At 50.9% G+C, this 22889-nt stretch overlaps 1 long non-coding RNA gene across 1 annotated transcript; it reads right to left on the bottom strand.

The window, feature by feature from the left end:
• Positions 1-17741: 17741 nt before the first annotated feature.
• Positions 17742-19771, bottom strand: LOC138435677 (uncharacterized). The gene is made up of 3 exons (XR_011255176.1): positions 19689-19771; positions 19456-19597; positions 17742-18521 (listed from the first exon to the last, which is right to left on the bottom strand). It is a non-coding gene; the product is annotated as an uncharacterized lncRNA (long non-coding RNA).
• Positions 19772-22889: the final 3118 nt, after the last annotated feature.

The raw sequence follows: 22889 nt of genomic DNA, 5'->3' as shown, positions 1-22889 counted from the left end.
ACGGTGCTGCTATGAAACAAACGTGTAGCCCAATATTGCCCCTCGCCCTTGACCCCAAGAGCTCAGTGACGCTGCTTGGAGCCCCTTCCTGCCCCCCTCCTTGAGCTGCGGTGGGGAGTCCAGGGCCCTTCTCTAAGGACAGTTTGGGACCACCTCCCGCCTGTCAACCCCGTATCCCCGGCTCAGGGGACGTCTAGTCTCAGCCCCGTGACTGAGGACCAGGGAGCCTCAGGCAAGGCCTCCTACTGTGCTGTGTACAGCCTCTCCCTCCCTTTCCTCTCTCTGACCCTCTGTTCCTCCCTGCCTCCTTGGGAGTCCAGAGTGGCCTCCCTACCCCCAGCCCCAACACATACATCTCTCCCCCCTACATGTGACCTGTGTTATACCCCTGGGGATGTTTGAACTCCTAACTCTGTTCAACTCTATACAGAGGAGTCAACTTTCATTCATGGGGCCCAAATGGGACAAACCCTGTCCTTTCGATGCCCCAGATCAATGAGCAAAGACATGACGGGGAAAGAACCGGTGGACGGCACACTGGCTTTCCCAGAGCTGAAGACCAGAGCTCCAGCTCACCCCGGTGTGGACTTGCGTGGACTTTTGGCGACATGAGGACTCAGTACATCTCCTGGCCTGAGCCAGAAGGAACAGGACTCAGGACAAGGATGTCCAGCAGCTGCTCGGGTCCCTCAGCCGGGCCCAGGTCCCCGCTTCCTCCCTGTGCTCGGCGAGCTGCAGATGGACCCAGCCACACTGCGCTGCACTAGGGGCACCCTAGCACCACCCTGGGGTGTTGCTGTGGCTCTCCGCCCCTTCACTGGCGCTGCAGTCTGCTGTGGCATTTCAAGAGGAATTCTAAGGCTGCCCTTGGGATCAGCAGGGGTAGATGTGTGATGGGCACAGGAATAGTTATGTGTGGACAAGGATTTTCGAAATCTAGTCCAAACAGCCTCTAAGATCCTGGCCCACGTCCATTGCTTTTCTCATGAGACAGCAAGGACCAGACACCTGGCCACAAGCCACCTGAGACGGCCCTAAGAGGCCAAGACAAGGGAGCAGCGGCCCCGGGGTTCTGCTGCTGACCCTTTTTCCCCCCTGGAACCCCTCTCCCAGAGGAGAGTCTGCAGCCCAGGGGAAGGGGCCAGGCAGGCGTGCCTCCCAGGCTCTCCCCATGGCCCCTCCCCTCCTCCTGGACCCTTGGGGAGTGGCACCATAATTCTGTGACAGTTGGCACTGGCAGTTGTCAGAGCTGTCTCCGTTCCTAAACGCACCTCTTAAGGAGAACCCATTAAGCCTTCTTTTATTATTGCATACTTACTGCCATTAGAGGGGCTTTGTGCTCTTTATTTTGGAAAGAAAACAGTTTTAAATCCCCAAAGCAAGAGAGGAGCACACTCCAACTTGGGGGTTCTTTGTGGGGAAGGTGTGGAGGCAGGCAGAGGTTCCTGGGGTGGGGCTCCGGGTCCCTAGGCTCCTGTGGACCTAGTCAGGGGACCAACACAGCTTGGAGCCGACAGAACTCCAAGTGGCTGGTGGGCCTGCCGCCGGAGGCGAGTGGTGGGACAGCTCACCTCCTGGCCCAGAGTCGTGGGATGCGGCCACGGGCCCCGTCAGGCATCAGAGTCTCCCCGCTACTCCTGCCCCACCATCATCACACAAACAGCCTCTAAGCCACTCCAGGGCCTGGCGAGGCAGGCAGGGCGGGGGTCAATATTCCCTTTACAGCAAGAAAACAGAGGATGGCAGGGGTCTTGCAGGAGGCATTGGGGATATTTTCAGTAAGAATAAGACTTGTCGTTCACTGAGCGTTCTCCTTCACAGACACCATCTCGCTTAGCCGTCGCCACGGCCTACAAAGGAGGCCCTGGTGTTCCTTATTTGGGGAGGCGCAGAGGCATAAGGCAGTGTCCCGCTTCACCAGCTCCTACGCGATGAGCTGGGATTTGAACCCGGAGTTTTCTGCCTTTGGAGCTTCTCAGCCTGTTCGTTCCTCAGTCTCCCAAGAGTGTGACTGGCCAGGGCCAGGCCTCCCAGGGTGCTCAGGGATGCTGTGCTCTGCCAGCCTCTGAGGGATCAGAATGCATGTCCTGAACCCCGACTGTGTGCAGGTGCTCTGTGCTGGGTGGGCAGGAGGAAGTGGGCACAGCCCTCTGCCAGGGAGGCCTGGAGAGCAAGGAAAACCCCTGGGGAAGCTCCAAATGGCTGTTCCTGCAGTCACTGGGCACCGCACCCCTGCCAGGGTGAGAAGAGGCGGGGAGAGGGCAACAGAGGCACAGAGGAGCAGAGGGTGCGGGCCCCGGGGGGCTTCACAGGCGGCTCAGCGGTGAAGAACCCGCCTGCCAGTGCTGGAGACTCGGGTTCAACCCCTGGGTTGGGACGATCCCTGGAGAGGGAAGGGTAGCCCACTCCAGTATTCCTGCCTGGGAAATCCCATGGACAGAGGAGCCTGGGGGATTACAGTCCATGGGGTCGCAAAGAGTAGGAAATGACTGAGCACGCATTGAGTGCATTAGAGGGGCTTCGATGTCTGAGGTTGAGACGGAACTGAGAGGGAAGAGCCCCCCTGGCAGGGGTCCCCTACTTGCCTCTGGGGCTTCGAGTAGGACTCCCCACCCCCTCACCCCTGTCCAGGGAGGGCTTTGCTGCCTGGAGCTGGCCAGAGAGGCAGACAGGATTCAGGTGTGAAAAGAAGTCTCCTCCAGCTCCTTTCATGAGGCAGCCTGGACGTGGTGGGGACAGAGGAACTCAGAATCCACCCCACGGCGTGGCCTTCCTTCTCTGCCCCACGGATTCCGTCTACAATCTTCCACGGTAGTCTTGAGGGCCAAAGCAGATAACAAGACCACTTCTATAAAATGAACACACTAGAAGGATGTATTGAGTTGGCCAAAAAGTTTGTTCGAGTGTTTCATAAAATCTTAGGGGAAAACCCAAGTGAACTTCTTGGCCGATCCAGTAAGAGAAAAGGGCTGGGATGTCAGGGAGGAAGAGCTTCTGAGCTATCCTAGAGTCCAATTCTCATTTTGTGGAGGAAGAGTCAGACCCAGGGAAGTCAGAACGTTTGTTCAGGGTAGTTAAGTGGAGACAGAACCTTGCCTTTCCTCTTACCCCATGCTGCTCCAAAATGGTGACTCTTCCCACTTTCTTTGCCTACTCCTGCCCCCAATTATTTCTCCCTGTCCTCCCATGCTGGATGGGATCACATTATTAAGACAGTTTCTCGGAGGCAGTTAATACGCATGGCCTTTCAGGCAGGTTTTAAATCAATATCAGTCGCTCATACCGTAGTATGAATTAGTTTCATCAGCTGCTTTCCCCAGAGCTAACAAAGCAAGGGTATTGGTGGGATGAAGATCTATTCTTTCATTTGGCTCCACCAGGTCCTGGTTGCAGCATACAGGATGTTCGATCTTCTTGGGGGCATGTGAGATCTCTAGTTGCAGTGTGTGGGGTCTAGTTCCCTAACCAGGGATCAAACCCAGGCACCCTGCACTGGGAATGCAGAGTCCCAGCCTCTGGACCACCAGGGAAGTCCCAGGATGGAGATTTTTTTTTAGAAAAGGGCAGAGAAACAGATAGCTATGGATCCTCCAGCTTTGTTCAGGAGGGCAAGCTTATATGGGCCCAAGGCAGCTTTTCTATTAATCGTGCAAAGAGAAGGCCTGATTTCAAATCCAGTTTCTCGAGTTTATTCATTCTGAGCTCCAAGTCCTATCTCCGTAAAACGGCAGCAGGGAACTGACTGAATCCGAAGTCTTTTCCAGGCTGACGCCCCACCACAAGAGAGGGTCCCAGGAAGGGGGTAGGCTATCTTCCAGCCTCCCCGTTCTCACCCCTGCCTGAGTCCCAGAAAGGCCAGACCTCGAGGCCCTGCGTGTCATTGTCCAAGCCCTGTCGTATCTCTTCCTGAAGACAGGAGGACAGGCTCCAGCAGGAGTCAGCCACAGAAGGACATTCCGGCCTTGTCTGCGCAACAGGAGGCTGATTCAACCTCAGCTCAACTCCATCTTTGCCTTGTAACGGCCTCTTCCAGGGAAAAGGACTTGACTCCCTCATGACGAACGTAAACTCACTCTATTTGTGAGTTCAGCTTACAGAGCTCTGTCATGTCCATTATTTCTCTCTTTTTATGTTAACAGAAGCACAGTATAATTAACATATAATGAAGCACATCAATCTTAACTACAGCTCCGTGAATCTCTGCAAATGCATATACATCCCTGTAGCCATCATTCACATCAAGAAAGGAGCCCTGCAACAGTATAATTTACTTACTCTCTCTATCTTTCGTGCTATGGTCCCGTATATTTTACTTTTATTATTTTTGCTTCAAACAGCCAAAAGTCTTCCTTGTTGTTGTTGCTATGAAAACAGTCTCTTGCATTTGTCTACATCTTTACAATGTCTCCCCATTTCTTTCTGGTAGTCTAGACTTCCCTCTGGAAATCTTTTCTTGGCCTGAAGGACTTCCTTTATCATTCCTTTCTCTTTTTTCTCTTTCTTTGCTTTTTGGTCATGCCTCACGGCTTACAGGATCTTGGTTCCCTGACCAGGGACTAAACCCAGACCCGCAGCAGTGAAAATGTAGAGTCCTAAATATTGGACTGCCAGGAAATTCCCCTTTAGCATTTCTTCCCAGGTGACTCAGTGGTAAGGTATCCACCTGTCAATGCAGGAGACACAGGAGACACGAGTTGGATCCCTGGGTTAGGAAGATCCCCTGAAGGAGGAGGAAATGGCAAGCTGCTCCAGTATTCTTTCCTGAATAATCACGTGGTTGGAGAAGCCTGGCGGGCTACAGTCCATGAGGTCGCAAAGAGTCAGACATGATTTACCAGCTGAGCACGCATGCACGCACAGGTTTCCTAACAAAGAATTCTCCAAGCTTTTGTCTGAAAATGTTTTAACCTGGCCTCTATTTTTGAAGGAGATTATTATTGCATATAGACTTCTAAGTTTGCAGGGTTTTTTTTTTCCTTTAAATCCTTTAAAATTGTTCTTCAGTTGTCTTCTGGCTTCAATTTCTAGTAAGAAGTCAGCTATAGTTATTAGTTTTCCTTTGAATGTAATAAGACTATACTTTCTGGGTGATTTTAAGACTTTCTCTTTACTTCTGATTTCTAGCTTGATAATAATGTTATCCTAGAAACAGCCTTTCTTGTCTTCATCCTGCTTGTTTTACAGAGATTCTTAAATGTATGGGTTAATATCTTTCATCAGTTCTGGAAAATGCTCTTTCTCTAGTTGTTTACTCTCTCCCCATTCTCTCTCCTTTTCATCTTAGACTCCAGTCATACTACTTAATATTGTTTCATAGGTTTTTGTTGCTCTGTTCCAAGGGCTGGCAAAGTTTTTTTCTGAAGAGTGTAAATATGTTAGGCTTTTCAGGGCCCTGTCACAATCACTCAGCGATGCCATAGGAGTCCTAAGCCAGCCATTCAGTTCAGTTGCTCATTAGTGTCTGACTCTTTGCAACCCCATGGACTGTGGCACACCAGGCCTCCCTGTCCATCACCAACTCCCAGAGTTTACTCAAACTGATGTCCATTGAGTTGGTGATGCCATCCAACCATCTCATCCTCTGTTGTCCTCTTCTCCTCCCGCCTTTAATCTTTCCCAGCATCAGGGTCTTTTCCAAGGAGTCAGTTCTTCATATCAGGTGGCCAAAGTATTGGAGCTTCAGCTTCAGCATCAGTCCTTCCAATGAATATTCAGAACTGATTTCCTTTAGGATTGACTGGTTTGAGCTCCTTGCTGTCCAAGGGACTCTCAAGAGTCTTTTCCAATACCACAGTTCAAAAGCATCAATTCTTTGGTGCTCAGTTTTCTTTATAGTCCAACTCTCACATCCATACATGACAATTCCATACAAGCCAGCCATAGACAATACTTAAGTAGAAATGCCTGTGTTTCAATAAAACTTCATTTACAGTTATAAACAGCAGGCCAGTCCATGTGTCCATAGACTGCTGAATCTTCCTCTGCTCTGCTCTTGGTGATGGTTTCTTTCTACGCTTCAGTCTGGATGCTTTATTTTGCCCTGCACTGAAGTTTCACTGATCCCCTCTTCTGCTGTATTCAATATGTTACTAAGCCTGTTAAGGGAATACGTCATTTCAGATGTTACCTTTTAATTCCAGAGTTTCAATTTGCTAATTTTTTGATTAATGTGTTTATTTTTATTATTTATTTCTGGCTCCACTGGCTTTTTGCACGGGCTTTCCCTAGCTCCGGTGAGCGGGGACTACCCCTCGCTGTGGTGCGTGAGCTGCTCATGTGTGGTGGCGTCCCTTGTTGCGGGGCACAGGCTGTAGGCACACAGGCTTCAGTAGTTGCACTGCACAGACTTAGTTGCTCTGTGGCACATGGGATCTTCCTGGGCCAGGGATCAAACCTGTGTCCCCCGCATCGGCAGGCAAATTCTTAACCACTGGACCACCAAAGAAGTCTCTGTTTATTTTTTAATAGACTTTATTTTTTATAGCAGTTTTATATTCATAGTAAAATTCACAGTAGAAGGTTCAGAGAATTCCCATATACTGCCTGTTCCCCGCTGTCAACATCCCTCACCAGAATGGTACATTTTTTATCATCAATAAACCCACGTTAAGACATCACGGTCACCCAGAGTCTACAGTTTGCTTTAGAGATTACTCTTGCTGCTGTTCTATGGGTTTCAGCAAATGTATGATGAGAGGTGTCCACCACTGTAGTGTCGTGTAGTAATACAGTATCACTGAGCAGTTTCAGTACCTTAAAAATTTGTCCGTCACCACCTCACTCAACCCCTGACAACCACTGATCTTTTTACTGTCTTCAAAGTTTCGCCTTTTCTATAATAGAATACAGTTGGAAGGCCACTATGTTCACCACGATACCACCAACACTGCACCGGAATAGTCAGTGTTCAGAATGGCTTCTTTCACAGAATAAAATGTGCTTAAGATTCTTCTATGTCTTTTAATGGCTTGGAATCTCATTTATTTTTAGCACTGAATAATATTCCATGAGCTTCCCAGGTGGTGCTTGTGGTAAAGAACCTGGAGATGTAAGAGACAGGGGCTCAATCCCTGGGTTGGGAAGATCCCCTGGAGGAGAGCATGGCAACCCACTCCAGTATTCTTGCCTGGGAAATCCCATGGACAGAGAAGCCTAGCAGGCTCCCAATCTATGGGGTCGCAAAGAGTCAGATACAACTGAGCAACTAAACAACAAAGCTTTGGCAGATTATCCAGGTTATCAAATTCATGGGCATAGAGTTCTTCATAATATTCCTTAAACCTATGGTTTTTCCAGTGGTCATGTATGGATGTGAGAGTTGGACTCTAAAGAAAGCTGAGCACCGAAGAATTGATGCTTTTGAACTGCGGTGTTGGAGAAGACTCTTGAGAATCCCTTGGACAGCAAGGAGATCAAACCAGTCCGTCCTAAAGGAAATCAGTCCTCAATATTCATCAGAAGGACTGATGCTGAAGCTGAAGCTCCAATACTTTGGCCACCTGATACGAAGAACTGACTCCTTGGAAAAGACCCTGATGCTGGGAAAGATTGAAGGCAGGAGGAGAAGGGGATGACAGAGGATGAGATGGTGAGTTTATTTTCATTTTTATTTAGTTTAAAATATATGTTGAGAAATGCATTGACCCATGTATTATTTGGAAATGTGCTCCTGGATCTCCAGTTATTCGGGGCTGTTTTTCCAGCTAGCTTTCTGTTATTGATTTCAAGTTTAGTTCAGGTTTGGTTTGAAAGCCGATATTGCATGATTTCTGTTGTTTTAAATTTTTTCAGGTATTTTTATGGCCCGAATGTGATCGACGTTTGTGAATATTTCATGTAAGCTTGACAAGAAGGTGCTGTTGTTGATGGCTATGTTTTTCTGCCAGATGGATCTGTCCGTTTCTGATAGAGGAGTGCTGAAGCCTAGATGGCTTCATCTATTTGTGCAGTTCTATCAGTTTTTGCCTCACATATTTTGATGCTCTGTTTCAGATGCATATGCATTAAGAATTTTTATGATTTCTTAAACAATTGACTGCTTTTTAAAAAGTATTTAAGATTCATTCCTTTTTTGACATGCACACACTGCTATATTTATTTATTATATAATATTTATTATTTATATTATATTTATATATTATATAATATATTATTAATATAATTAATATTATATGACAAATTAATTTACATATGTATGTATATATCTATGTGTTTTATATAAATATATATTTATATAAATATATTTCATATGTTTATGTGAGGTTGTTCTGGTTTTGCTTTTTTTTTTTTTACAGTGTTATACTTGGTGTTCTCTGAGTAAGTGCTAAGTGCTAAGGGAACCTGGCACTTACCAAGCCAAATGCTATGATCTGAGAGTTTGTATTCCCCCAGAATTCTTATGTTGAAACCTAGTGCCCAATTTGGCGTATTAGGAGGTAGGGTCTGAGAGGTGATTATCATGAGGGGAGAGATCTCATGAATAGAATTCAGTTCAGTTCAGTCGCTCAGTCGTGTCCGACTCTCTGCGACCCCGTGAATCGCAGCACGCCAGGCCTCCCTGTCCATCACCAGCTCCCAGAGTTCACTCAGACTCACGTCCATCGAGTCCGTGATGCCATCCAGCCATCTCATCCTCTGTCGTCCCCTTCTCCTCCTGCCCCCAATCCCTCCCAGCATCAGAGTCTTTTCCAACGAGCCAGCTCTTCGCATGAGGTGACCAAAGTACTGGAGCTTCAGCTTTAGCATCATTCCTTCCAAAGAAATCCCAGGGCTGATCTCCTTCAGAATGGACTGGTTGGATCTCCTTGCAGTCCAAGGGACTCTCAAGAGTCTTCTCCAACACCACAGTTCAAAAGCATCGATTCTTAGAGACCTAATAAAAGAAGCTGGAGAATCCTCCGTTACTTCTTCCACCACGTGAGGTTACAGCGAGAAAGTCGCCACTTACGAACTAGGAAGCCGGCTCTCACCAGGCGCAGTGCTTGTGCCTAGCACCCTGCCAGTACAGTACCTGCCAATACCCTGATCTCAGACTGCCAGCCTCCAAAACCGTGAAAAGTAAGTCTGTGTTTATCAGCCACTCAGCCTGCAGTATTTTGATATAGCGGCCTGAACTAAGACACCGAACTTCCCGGATCTGGGGTTTGGTGTCTGACATAACGTGGAGACATCTTCAGCCGTTCCTCACTGCTGTGGACACTCCCTCTGTTTCCTCTTCTTCCGGCACTCCTATTATGCATATATTACATCTGTGGCACTTGTCCCGCAGCTCTTAGATATCCCATACGTTTTGTTTTTTTTTTTGTCTTTTTGCGCTTTGCTTTTCCATTTTGGAAATTTCTATTGACATATCCTCAAGCTCAGAGATTCTTTTCTCAGCCATGTCCAGTCTACTAATGAGTCCATCCAAGGCATTCTTCATTTCTGTTACAGCATTATCTCTAGCATTTCTTTTCAAGTCTGAGAATTTACATCTACCTGCTTTTATTGCCCAGATGTTGTATGCTGTCTACTTTATCCATTAGTGCCCTTGACATGCTAATCATTGTTGTTTTACATTTCTGATCTAATTATTCAAACATCCCTTCCTTATCTGAGGGTTGCTTCTGATATTTGTTCTGTTTCTTCAAAACTCTTGCTTTTTCTCCTGGGCATATATCCAGGAAAAAAAAAAACAACCTCTGATTCAAAAAGATACTTGCATCTGAATATTCACGGCAACATTATTAACAATAGCCACGACAGGGAAGCAACCTAAATGTCCATCAACAGATGAAGGATAAAGAAGACGTGGTTCACATGTACAATGGAATATTATTCAATCATAAAAAGAACAAAATAATGCCGTTTGCAGCAACATGGATGCAACTAGAGATTATCATACTAAATGAAGCCAGAAAGAGAAAGACAAAATACCATATGATAGCATTTATCTGCGGAATCTAAAATATGGCACAAATGAGCTTATCTCTGAAACAGAATCACAGACAAAGAGAACAGACAGGCTGTTGACAAGGGGAAGGTGCGTGGGGAGGGATGGAGTGGAAGGTTGGGGTTAGCCAAAGGAAGCTTTTATATACAGAATGGACAAGCAACAAGGTTCTACTGTACGGCACAAGAAACTCTATTCAGTATGATAAGCTGTAATGGAAAATAATATTTTTTAAAAGGAATACATATATATATACAAATATATATATATATATATATAACAGGATTACTTTGATGTACAGCTTAAACACAACACTGTAAATCAACTATTCTTCAATAAACAACAGCAAAAACAATATTTCAAAGGTGAGTTCAGCACCTTCCCCCCATCCAGCAGGACTCTGGATCTAAGCCCTCTTTCTAGCTTTCTATTCTCCAGCTCTGCCCCCAATTGGTGCTTCCTCAGTCAAACCCCTATGGAGTTGGCAGGCCAGCTAGTCGGGAGTAGCTCCATGCTGCAGGCTGCCCCAGTTCAGACTACATACAAGTTCACCCAGGTGGTGAGAGTTGGGGCCTTTCCTCCTTTCCCGGCAAAGTCCCCCCACCTGTGTCAGGCCTGTTCCTCCACTCCCTGGTTTAAGCAGCCACCCCCATAAGGCAGCACAAAAGCAGCTGCCAGACTCTCCTCTCCGAAGGGCTCATCCTCTCTGTAACTTGGCTCCTTTTGACTCTGTGTGTGTGCGCACAGAGCTTTCCTTCGGCTTTAAAGAAAGCATTTAAAATTTTTGTCTGCTGTGCTCTTCGGTTTGGATAATTTATTTTAACCTGCCTTTGAGCTCACTGGTTGTTGTTGCTATGGAAGGAACAATGGTCTTTCACAATCATCTACATCCTACCAGAGCACTATCTATTATCTCTTTTCAGTCTCCCATTAGCTCTGAGGATTGGTCAGGTCAGGGGTTGGCTTCATTGTCCCCATTTCACAGTTGAGGTCACAAAAGAGGAGAAGGGTCTGAGAATGCGCAGAAGACACAATGAGACCTGGCCTAGAGTCCAGTCTCCCATCCCAGCTCCCTTCCCCACAGCACTCTGCCTCAGGGCCCCTGCCCCTGAGATCAGCCTCCTGTCCTCTCAGCTTAAGGTGGGCCCTAGGGTTCCGGTCCCCCTACCTGGAGTTCCCTGATCTCTGTGCCCAGTCCTGTCTCTCGGATTGGAAGGAGGGCTCAGGCATCCTTAGTGAGGCTTTTTCGTTCAGTTGTTCAGTCATGCAGACTGCGACTCTACAGACTGCAGCACGCCAGCCTTCCCTGTCCTTCACCGTCTCCTGGAGCTTGCTCAAACTCATGTCCATTGAGTCGGTGATGCCATCCAACCATCTCGCCCTCTGTCATCCCCTTCTCCTTCTGCCCTCAACCTTTCCCAGCATCAGGGTCTTTTCCAATGAGTTGGCTCTTTGCATCAGGTGGCCAAAGTACTGAAGCTTCAGCATCAGTCCCTCCAATGAATATTCAGGGTTTATTTCCTTTAGGATTGACTGGTTTAATCTCCTTGCTGTCCAAAGGACTCTGAAGAGTCTTCTTCAGCACCACAGTTCAAAACCATCAATTCTTCGGTACTCAGCCTTCTTCATGGTCCAATTCTCACATCCACACATGACTCCTGGAAAAACCATAGGCTTGCGTGCCCCCAAACTGAAGGTCCCTACAGGACATTCCCAGAATCCAGTGGGGCACACAAGCCTGCTCATCCTTAGACACGTGGACAAGTGTTCTCCATTTTCATCCAGGCTCCAAATATCCCTGCTTTTTCCTCCCCAACCTCTGCAGTTAAACCCTCTAAACCCAGGTTTTCAAGCCAATAGCTCAGCTAACAGCTAATGCCACAAAGGTGCCACAGATGAATCAGGGGACCATCTCTGGTATCCAGGTCCTCATCTGCTGGACTTTTCCTTCCAAGATATATAGTAAATGAATGTAATGAATAAATACCCCAGTTTGTCTTATACAATTTTGTCTAATTAAGTGCCCACTGTATGCCAGGTTTTGGGCACTAATGCCACAGTTCTTCACCTTAATATGCAATCTGGCATTTCAACCCTGTCCTCCCAAATTCCACTGCCCCTCACATGTCTGGAAATGAAGTATACCTCAAGATCATCCCTGATTTGCAATTTCATGGTGACCGACAACCTTAAACAATCTTATTAACTCTAAGACCGAGTCATCACCTCCTCCCCTTCCCTGAAGCATCCTCACTAAGCCCGTCGTGCTCGCAGTAGGGCTGATTGCAGGGCCCCAATATCAGACACTGATCTTGCCATATAATTTGTGTTACTTGCTCAGTCATGTCCAACTGTTTGCACCCCAAGGACTGCAGCCCGCCAGGCTCCTCTGTCCATGGAATTCTCCAAGCAAGAATACTGGAGTGAGCAGCCACGCCCTTCTCCAGAGGATATTCCAAACCCAGGGATGAAGCTCACATCTCTTAGCCTCCTGCTTCGGCAGGCAGGTTCTCTACCACTAGCGCCATCTAAGGATCATGCAAACTTTCAAATCCCAGTCTGCCGCTAATCACCGCTGTGACCTTGGGGCAATTACTTGACTTCACGGAGCTGGATTTCCTTATCTGAAAAGGAGGATGATAACAGCACCTGAGATGAGATGGTCCATGCAGAATGCACACCAGTGCACAGATGTGTTCGCTGGTGTCCACTGTCTGCCTTCTTCCTTTCTCTCCCCTCCCCCAGACCCAGGGAACTACAGAAACCTGCAGACATGATCAAGCAGACCTCTGAAAAGTCAGCGTGACTTGAGAGGTGTCCACAGATAAGTGACGGAGAAATCTGTGCCCATTTTCAAAGAGGAGAGTCAGGAACCTGCACAAAGATATGCTCGAATTTTATCTCTGGCAAGGTTCTTGAATTATTCAACAGCTTTATTTACAAGAGCTGAACACAGCATCTGCAGGCTCTTCTAGAGGGAGGCAATGGTCCCTTTCTCCGCTTTGATATGTGACTGGCATTAGCAGGAGAAGGTTAAAAGCGCAGCATTTCTCGATTTGGCAAACTACCTCATGACTCCCTGGAGGTGATATACACAGGCTACAGCGCAATAGCGTATTTTCATGTGTGTCTGAACAGCAAATTATTTACAGAGTGGGCCTCTGATACTCAGCCACAGGGGTCCATCCTGCCCAACAATCTAGGCAGTGAGTTAGATGGGCCATGGTCTCATATTAATCAACCTTGAGGATCACACTGACTGGAACAGATGGTGAGCTCATTGAACGATGGGATCGAGATTCAAAATTAACCCAAGAGGGACCTCCCTGATGGTCCAGCGGTTAAGAATCTACCTTCCCATGCAGGAGATGTGGGTTCCATGCCTGGTCAGGGAACTAAGATCCCATGCGCCGTGTGGTAATCAAGCCTGCTTGCCCAGATCCCATGGCTAGAGAACCTGGGACTGAATGGCTAAGCTGGCTCTCACAGCGTCAGTCTTTTAAGATCAGCGTAGTGTTTCTGAGACTCACCCACACTGCTGCTTGTCCCTGTAGTTTATTTCCTTTTGTCATTGAAAAGCTTTCAATTGTACGATTATATCATAACATGTTTATCTGTTCTGTTAAAGCTATTTCTAGTTGTTGGCTATTATAAATGAAGCTGCTAAGAACTGTTGTATATAAGCCTTTGCGTGGAAATATGTCTTCATTTCTCTTGAGTAAATATCTCATATTAGAATTGCTGGCTCATAGGTAGATATATACTTAACTTTAAAAGAAACGAACAGATCTTTTCCAGTGTGGCGGTGTCTGAGCGTGCAGCCACTGCTCCACACTGGGGTTAATTTTTAAAAAATATTTATTTACTTATGGCTGCATTTGATCTGGGGAAGAGGGACAACATGATGGTTTCCTTCAGATTCTTTAAAGGACACAGGACAAGATTTGCTCTGTGCAGCTCCAAAGGGAAGCCTGAGGACACTTCCAACACCTGGGAGTCACTGGCTTTGGGTCACAACAGGAAGCGCTTTCTAGAGAACACCCATGACCCTGAGACCTGCATGGCCCAGCACAGCGCCCGACACTGGAGAGCTGACTGCGCCCGTCCTCCCTATTCACCTGGAAGCACCAGGCCGGCGCACGCACGTGTGCGTGCCGAGCCGCTTCAGCCGCGTCTGACTCTCTGTGACCCCATGGACTGTAGCCTGCCCGGCTCTTCTGTCCATGGAATTCTCCAGGCAAGAATACTGGAGTGGGTTGCCATGCCCTCCTCCAGGGGATGGAATTCTCCAGGCAAGAATACTGAGAATACTGGAGTGGGTTGCCATGCCCTCCTTAAGGGGATCTTCCCGACCCAGGGATCGAACCCTCACCTCTTGCGTCTCCTGCATTGGCACAGTTGCCCATAAAGCAGTGAGTCCCCTCTCCCTGGAGGATGCAAGCAGACCCTGGATGGCCACGTGACATCCTGTGGATGGAACCCCTGCACTGGGAGGTCAGACCTGAGTGAGTCTCACCTGAGAATGCCCTTGGGAGGGATGCTATGCTCTTAGCCAGGCTGCTGCGAAACCGAGGTTCCAAACATGCATGCTTTCTGGGAGGGCCTGCAAGGCAGAAACCCCCAGTGCTGGGCTGCTGCCCAGGGCTCTGAGACCTTGAGTGCTGGCCAGGACTGTTACTCAAGGTCCTTGTGACCTTGAGCAAGGGACTTCACTGCAGGGGAGTGACACCAAACTAGCACACTTAAGAGGAACAAAAGCGGCCACACCTGTGCTGTCTCAGGGACTCCTAAGTGCATCTGCCACAGCCAAGTGGTGAGAGGCTGGCAGGCTGCCCAGTGTGGCTCTCATGGTCCACGCAGAGCCTCACCCTGAGCGGGCACCTCTAGGCCACTCACTCTCCCACCCTGGGCCGACTGTGTGCAGAAAGACCAGCCACATCGTTGATTTGCTTCCCAAGGGTGTCAGACCAGTCTCGCCATCCTAATAAACTTCCTCATGAGAACAGCCCCTTGCGGTTTGCAAAATGCAAACTGATGGAGCCTCTGCAGCCTCTAAACCTCTGTCCAGGTCAGGACGGAGGTCTGTCTTGGACTCACACTCACCCCAGCCTGGGCGCTGGGCCCAGCTGCCCGATCTGGAATGGGAGGCAGGAACTTCACTGGTGGCCCAGGGATTAAGACTCGGTGCTCCCAACGCAAGGGGTGCAGGTTCAATCCCTGGCTGGGGAACTAAGATGCATGGCCGAAAAGGGTTATTAAAAAAGGGAGGGGGATGTGAAAGAGAAGGGCCTTCCTGTCGCCCAGACGCCTGCCCTCCCCCTGGGACCCCTCTGCTTGCCTGGTGAGGTCATTGGATCCTTGACCGGAAGGCCGGCTCTCCACACCACCTCCTACTTCAGGCAGCATGTAATTTATAAAGGAAGTCTACCTACCTCACACCTTCCTTGGAGAGGAGAGGAGAGCTTGTCCAAGACCACGGTACTGGCAAAGGACAGGCGAGGTGGGGGGACGCACAACTCCTGTCTCTCCAAGCCCAGAGCACTGAAGCCACCCCTACCCCCTACCCTCTCATGGCGGGCTGGCTCTCTGGCTTCCATAGGTAAATGGGAAGCCCACCTCCCTCTTTTCCGGCCCCCACGACTCCCACATACCATGTAGGACTGCTTTCATTAAGAGGCAGATGGGATTAAGCTGTGAGGCTTTCACAGCACCTTCCCCTCCCTCCTGCCCTGGGGATCCCTCGGGCTCCAGTCCAGCTCCCCCCATTCCTTCCCCATAGAGGCACTGGCCTCCAGGGTGCTGGGGAGGAAGGTCATATTTGGCTCCAGGCTGGCCCGCCAGAGGCTGGGACAGTAGAGCCGCTCACATCTGCACATTTCTGAGCATCCACATCCTTGGGCTTGCTTCCAGGGGCCAAGGCTCCCACCCCTCTGCTGGGAACGGCCTCTCTCTGCCCTCCGCCAGTGGTGGCCTGTGAGTTCTGGCCCGACCACAGCAGAAAGGCATGCGGGAGGCCAGGTCTCCAGGCCCTCCTGGGCCGCCCACGTCCCAGTTCCGCAATCAGAGGCCTGCATCGTCCAGTGCTGGCCCTCCAGGCTGCTGCCGGGCACGGGCTCCTCCCACCCCGCTCCCTCAGGGCCACAGGCAGCGATTTCACACCCCCTGCCTCAGCTCGCCTTCCCTTTGCACCCCCCCACCGCCCCTCCCCATTCTGCCTCTTTCTTGCTAAGCGCCTCAGTCAGTCACATGCCTCCAAGCAAGGCCCAGCCTCACCTGCAGGCCCTGGGAGGGGCCACTCAAAGGATTTATTCCAGGTTTCCTTTCATCCCGGGTCCACCTCCTAACTCCCATGGATGTCCTTGGATACATATATATACTTGGAACTTTCCGTATGGTCCAGTTGTAGGCTTGTGTGTTCAGTTCACAGGAGAAGTGTCATAGCATAGCCTCATCCATCACATGCTTTCTCACTCAGCATTGTGTTTATAGGGTCTCCTGGTAAGCGGCGCCTTGTTCCTGATGGTTCTGTGGCCCACACCTGTGCTGCGCCGTGCTTAGTTGCTCAGTTGTGCCCGACTCTGCGACCCCATGGTCGCCCACCAGGCTCCTCTGTCCAAGGAATTCTCCAGGCAAGACTACTAGAGTGGGTTGCCATGCCCTGCTCCAGGGGATCTTCCCAACCGGAATCGAACTGGGGTTTCCTGCATTGCAGGTAGATTCTTTACCAGCTGAGCTACCAGGGAAGCCCGTGGCCCACACCTACCTGTACTCTAATGTTGGACCACTACATTTTTTTTGAAGTACAGCTGATTTACAATGCTGTGCTAGTTTCTGGTGTATAGCAAAGTGATTAAGTTATACACATATTCTTTTTTCCAGATTCTTCTCCATTAAAGTTTATTACAAGCTGTTGAATATAGTTTCCTGTGCTATACAGGGATGTATTGAATGCAGGTCCCTGGAGGAACTTGCTGTTCATCTTTTTGGATCTCTAAGTTATATATATTTGGCTGCACCAGGTCTTAGCTGCGGCTCACAAGATCTTTGATCTTCATTGTAGCACGCAGGATTTTTAGTTGCAGCACGTGGGAAATAGGTCCCTGACCAGGAATTAAACCTGGGCCCCTTGCAATGCAAGTGCAGAGTCTTAACCCCTGGACCACCAGGTAAGTCCCTGGACCACTAATTTAATCCCAGTCGACATGGCCATAAATAACTTCACGAGAAACATCCACATGCCGCTTCCTACAAATCCAGATGGGAGCTTCCTGGGAAAAACACCCAGCGTGGGATGGTGGCTCCAGACGTACACACACGTGTAGCCTAGGAGCTGTCAGATGCTTCCCAGAGTGACCGCACAGACCACAGCCCCACAGCCGGCCTGATGAGAGGGGAAAGGATGTACCCATTTGAAAAAGTCTTTGCAAGCCCTGGAGGCAGAAAGTGATGTTTCAAAGAAGGCAGGCTGAAGTGGCAAGAGATCAGGGAGGCTGTGATGGTCTCTTTGCACCACAGAGAAGGTGGGAAATGATGGAGAAGGAAGGGAGGAGACCAGGTGGGGACGGGGATATGAGCTGAAGTGCTACGGGAGACTTGGCAAGTGAAGACCACCACCCACACTCCAGGGAGATGGAGCCATGAGGGGCAGGTTCCTGGCACTTCCCTGCAGACTGTGAGGGGGAGGCTCACTGGAAGCAGAGCTGGGTGAAGGGAAAAGAAGCCCCACCAGTGGCCTGAGCCCTCCCCCAGCCCACCCCCAAGGGCCAGGCACACTCCAAAAAGTTGAAACAACCCGAATGTTCATCAGCTCTTGGGTAGATAAGCAAATGGTGGTATACTTATTCAATGAAGTATCATTTGGCCATAAACAGGAATGAACCACTAACGCAGGCCACAACGTGGATGAATCTTGAACATATGATGCTACTGAGAGGAGCCAGTCACAAAGGCCGCATGTTGTGTGATTCCACGTATATGAAACGTCCAGAGCAGGCAAACGCGTGGAGATGGGAAGCGGGTTTCGTTGCCAGGGGCTGGGGGGAGGAAGCGGTGTGAGACGTTGGAGACGACAGATACAAGGGTTTCTTTCAGGTGATGAAAATGTTCCAGTATTGATTGCGGTGATGAATGTGCAGCTCTGTGAACATACTAAAAGCCCTTAAAGTGTGCACTTCGGGTAGATTATATAGTATATTATGAATGATATCTCAATAAAGAGATACAACGATACGGGAATTATATCTCAATAAAGTTTGGTTTTTTTTTAATCTCCTTGGAGGATCATTTGCAGAAGTTCGGTCCTCTTTCTCTAGACCACAAAAGCTTCAAGGAGAGGGAAAGAGCAGCCCCACAAACCTGGCGGGTCACCTTCATCGGGCCACCTCCCGCCTCTACAGCTCACCTCGTCGTCTCAAGGATGGAGGGACCAGGTCATTTCTGAGGGCCGTTCTACCCTGTTATGCATTCACTCAAAACCCTGAAGCCTTTCGAGCCAGCAGCCCCAGTTCTGGAAATCTCGCCTGGAGAGCCAAGCTCATGCAGGAGAAAGCACTTATGTTCCAAAGTGTTCCATGCAGCGTTTTCTGTTGTGCTGAAAAAAACCAGAAACCACCTAAGTTTCCAAAAGCAAGAGAACAGTTACATAAATGGCAGTTGTGCCATTTGAAAACGTGGCCTGGAAACACTGACAAACATAGGGAAATGATGCGGCCGTGAGGTTCGGTGGAGAGGCCAAACCCGGAGCTGAGTGAGAGCAGTGGGCTCTGCGCCCCGCAAACGTCACCGGGTAGGAGAAGGGAAGACGAAAGCTGCGGTGTGCGCGGGGGTGGAGAGCTAAGACCGAGCTCAGCTCCCTCTTCTGCTTAGAAGTCCACCAGGGTCAGTGTCAATAATGGTGTTGGAAATCGGTTCTTTGGTGTCTCTTCTGCCAGTGCAGGGTACCTGCAGGCGCCTCCTAGGGCGGGTGGACTTGGGGGCAAGAATGTGAGGGGGCCCGGTGGCCACTCCCCAGGCTGCCTCACAATAGGAGGGCAACGGGCAGAATTTCTGCAGGGACAGTGGCCGTGGGCCGTCGTGGGCTCTGGTGGAGGGGTCCTGCCTGCATGCCCTCACCCCACTGGGTTCTCCCCTCAGGAGAAACTGGGGCTCCGTCTGGGGCAAATCGCCGCCCCCACAGAAAATCGGATCATCTGCGTCCTTGCCCCTCCACTCAGGAGCCAGCTGGGATCCGAAGCATCAGTGACAGCGAGGAGGAGATTCTGGAAGCAAACGTTGCCTCGGGGTGCAGCCCGTGCCCCACGGCCTCAGGGGCAGGCTCCCCCCGCCCAGCAGCTGGGGCAGCGGTGGTGGGGCACTGGCCCAGCACCCACGCGGCAGAGTCCCCTCCTGTCCTTTCAGAGACCCCATCACAGCTGAACCTGAAGGTACACACTTTCCTCCCTCCGCCCCGACCCCAGGCCTCCCGCGGGCGGCTCCCACCCCCACCCTCCTGTCATAGGGGCAGAGAGGTGGCCACACCCCGTCACCTGAGGGAGGAGATGAAGGACGTGAGGAAGGGCCCAGCGGTCAGTCGCAGCCCCCAGCTGGCTCATGGCTTGGGTCCGGGGTCACAGGCCTCACCTGAGTTCTGCTTCGGGCCGGTGGCCTTGGCAGCTGCTGTCTTTAGGCCTGAGAGACAGAGAACCAAGGCAGGCCAAGAACTGAAGTGGATAAGCTAGGGAGTGGGTGAGAAGGGAGTGCCCTGGGTCAAGGAGCTAACCTCTCAGAGTCTTGGGGAGACTTTTCCATTTTCCAGAGCAGTTTCCCATGAGGGCTTCTGTCTCATCGCAGCTTGGTCCCAGCCTGAGGGACAGGACAGACAAGCCACGTTTTATAAACCAAAGAGCCACTTGTAGGGCCTGCTCTGCCAGGCTCCACACCGGCTGTTGGAGGTGCCCAGTCCAGCAACAGACAGACAGACAGACAACTGAGAAGGTTGCAACGAGGAAACTTCTGGCAGAGTGTGTCCACAGGCTGCAGAGACCAGGCAGGGGAGACCTAAAGCTGGGGCTCTCTCTGAGCAGCAAGGCCCAGAGTGGATAAGGAGGGAGAGAAACAGCCAGGTAGAGAAAACAGCACCTGTGAAGACCGAGGGCTGATGTCAAATAGTTTCGATTACTGAGCACTACTAAGTTCTAGGTGCCCAAAGTCACCCCATCCCATAATTCCATGAGGGAAGTATTATCATCCCATTTCTTGGATGAGAAAACTGAGTCTTATGGTACATGATTTGCCCACAGTTCCTCCTAAGATTTTTGGAAGTTGGGGTAGGCCCACCGCTATAGCGAGGACACCCAAATCTCTGTGGCTTAGCAGGAATAGCTCACATCACAGTTCCGTGTGAGTCAGGCAGCTCAAGCCCCAGCCATGACTCAGGACCCAAACTCAGTTCATCCCCTGGTGCCACTATCTTTAGCCTGTGGCATTTGAGTTGCTACAGAGGGGAAACAGTGAGGATTGCAGGAGGGAGATTTCTATGGGCCAAAAAAAGCGGTATGGGTCTCTGCTGACCCCTTTCCACTGGCCTGAGTCATTCCTAGGCCAAGGGAGCTGGGAAATGCAGTCTAATGGGTGCTCAGGAAGAAGAGGAACCCAGGGATCTCAGAGACATAGACGGCTCAGCCCTGAGCAATCCATCTGGAGCCCAGGTCCCTAACTATAGTCTCTGCCTCCATTCACCTGGAGGAACTGGGCAACTTGGGGGCACAGCAGATACCTGGGAGATGCAAGGGTGGGGAGAAATAGCCCTGGAGGGGCCCCAGACATCTGGACCTTGTCCTTGGGCAGTGAGGAGCCACTGACAGCTTCCAAGAAGTGCCATGGGCAAGTCTGGGCTCCAAAGAGATAAGGCTGCCAAGGAGAGAGAGGCGGGGAAGCGAAGGGTAAGGAAATCAGGCCAGGGGGTCAAGTGAGTGGCCCAGGGTCCCTGGTGACCCAGAAGCCAAGTCTCTGGATCCCTAGCTTCAGGGTTCATCCTCCTTTGTCCCAGCCCATCTCGAAAGCCTCATCCAGGTGGTCCCTGCAGGGGTCCTAGGCAGGACAGCCAGCCCCATCCCCAGGGCAGCTGAAGGGCACCCTGGCTCCAGGAGGGTGGATATGAGGTTGTAATTCTATTGCAAGCATCTGGGAGCTGCAGGGGCGGAGGGACCAGTAACCATGTTTTCTTCATTGCAGGCGCCAAGGACATCACTCAGGGCCAGCGAGGAGCCATTAACCGGACTGAGTGGGCCCTGCGGGGACACTCAGCCGCAGCCTCATTAGGCCAGGGCCTCGCAGTGGGAGAAGGTGTGGGTGTGGCAGGACCACTGTAGAGACTGGGGGGCCTCCCCCAGGAAAGCGTGGGCGGAGCAGGTGGGTCATTTAGCCCTGGATCTTGGCTCATGAGTGACTGGGGATTGAGATAGGTGTTTCCTGATGTGTATGGGCCACCTGGTGACCAGGTACCAGCTCCTGTAACACCCCTCCCCGACTCAACTGCTTGGTAACATCCGCTCTCTCCTCCCACCCCTCTAGACTCTAGACACAGGTTATGCAAGGGGAGGTGGGAGGGCCTCCTGTGGGGTTTTCCCCAGCCCCTGACCCTGATCACAACTGCTGGCTCTTCCCCTCACCCATCCTCACTCCATCCACTGAACACCTGTTTTTCAGTCGCACAGTCGCTCAGTCACGTCTGACTCTTTGTGGCCCCACGGACTGCAGCACGCCAGGCTTCCCTGTCCTTCACCATCTCCCAGAGCTTGCTCAAACTCATGCCCATCGAGTCGGCGATGCCATCCAACCATCTCATCCTCTGTCACCCCATCTCCTCTTGCCCTCAATCTTTCCACCTCCCTCCCAGCTAACTAAAGTCACCACCACAACCCCGCCGCCCCCCCCAAACCCCAGGGCTTGACTTGTGTTATCTGACCTCATCTTCAAGAAGGACCTTGTGAGCACTGTGCCTCCCTAATCCCGGGAGGAGGGGCTGCTGCCCAGAGAGGGGAGGGAGCTTGCCTGAGGTCACAAAGCAACAGGGGCAAGAGGAAGCACTGCTAGCCCTCCCCGCCTGCCCTGCCTCTACTCTCTGTCCCCCTCTCCTACTGCGCTCCCGCTCCAGCCCCCCGCCCATCCTTTCCCTGGGGAGGAGAGCTCTGGCTCCTCTCTGGGTGCAGCCGGGGGTCGCTCAGGTCTGGGGTGGGGTGGGGTGGGGAAGAACCAGCCTGATGGGTGGACTCAGGGCTCCATCCCACCAAGCCAGAGGAAAGGGACGGCAGAAATAACTTCCAAAAAGCTAGCCTCCTAAGGGAGCCTCCCATGGTGGACTGGTCCCTCCAGCACCGGGGTGTTCTAACCACACACACAACACACAGACACACACAGCCTGGGAAGCCGGACAGCTGCCTTCTCCTGGCAGAAGCAGCCGGAGAGGATGTCCGAAGGGCAGCAGGGAAGGCTGGCAGCTGAGAGGTCCACCTGCAAGTGGGCTCTGGGGCCCTCTCCTCCACCCCTCCGGCCTGGGGAAGAAAGGAAGGAGAAGGCTGGCGGGGAGGGGCTGGAGAAGAGCACAGAGAAGGGTGTGGAAGAGCCAAAGAGAGGCCCTGGGCTGTCTCAGCCAGGATCTCGCCTCACTCCAGGCTGACAAGGTCACATCTTCAAGGCCGTGTCTACACAAACATGACTGACGTTCCAGTCCCTTCACAAACAGCTTCTGCAGGTGCCCGAAGTGTGGCTTCACCACCTCCCCCATACGAGAGCCTCGTGAGCCTCGTCCTGCCTCATCTCTGCCTCCAGCTGCTGCACGCACGGGACCGAGGTGCAGGGCGGCTCCTGGGCAGAGGGACTCCATGGCGCGAGTTCTCTGGCACCGGCAGCCTTTGGAGCCAAACCCTGGGTGTACCTTCCATCTTTCCAGTTTGGGAGCTGTGTGTCCCCGGGCAGGTTG

This window comes from Ovis canadensis, chromosome 3 (assembly GCF_042477335.2).
Source record: "Ovis canadensis isolate MfBH-ARS-UI-01 breed Bighorn chromosome 3, ARS-UI_OviCan_v2, whole genome shotgun sequence".
Classification (NCBI taxonomy): domain Eukaryota; kingdom Metazoa; phylum Chordata; class Mammalia; order Artiodactyla; family Bovidae; genus Ovis; species Ovis canadensis.
Note: the sequence above shows the minus strand (reverse complement) of the source record. Positions and strands in the feature narration are given on the sequence as shown.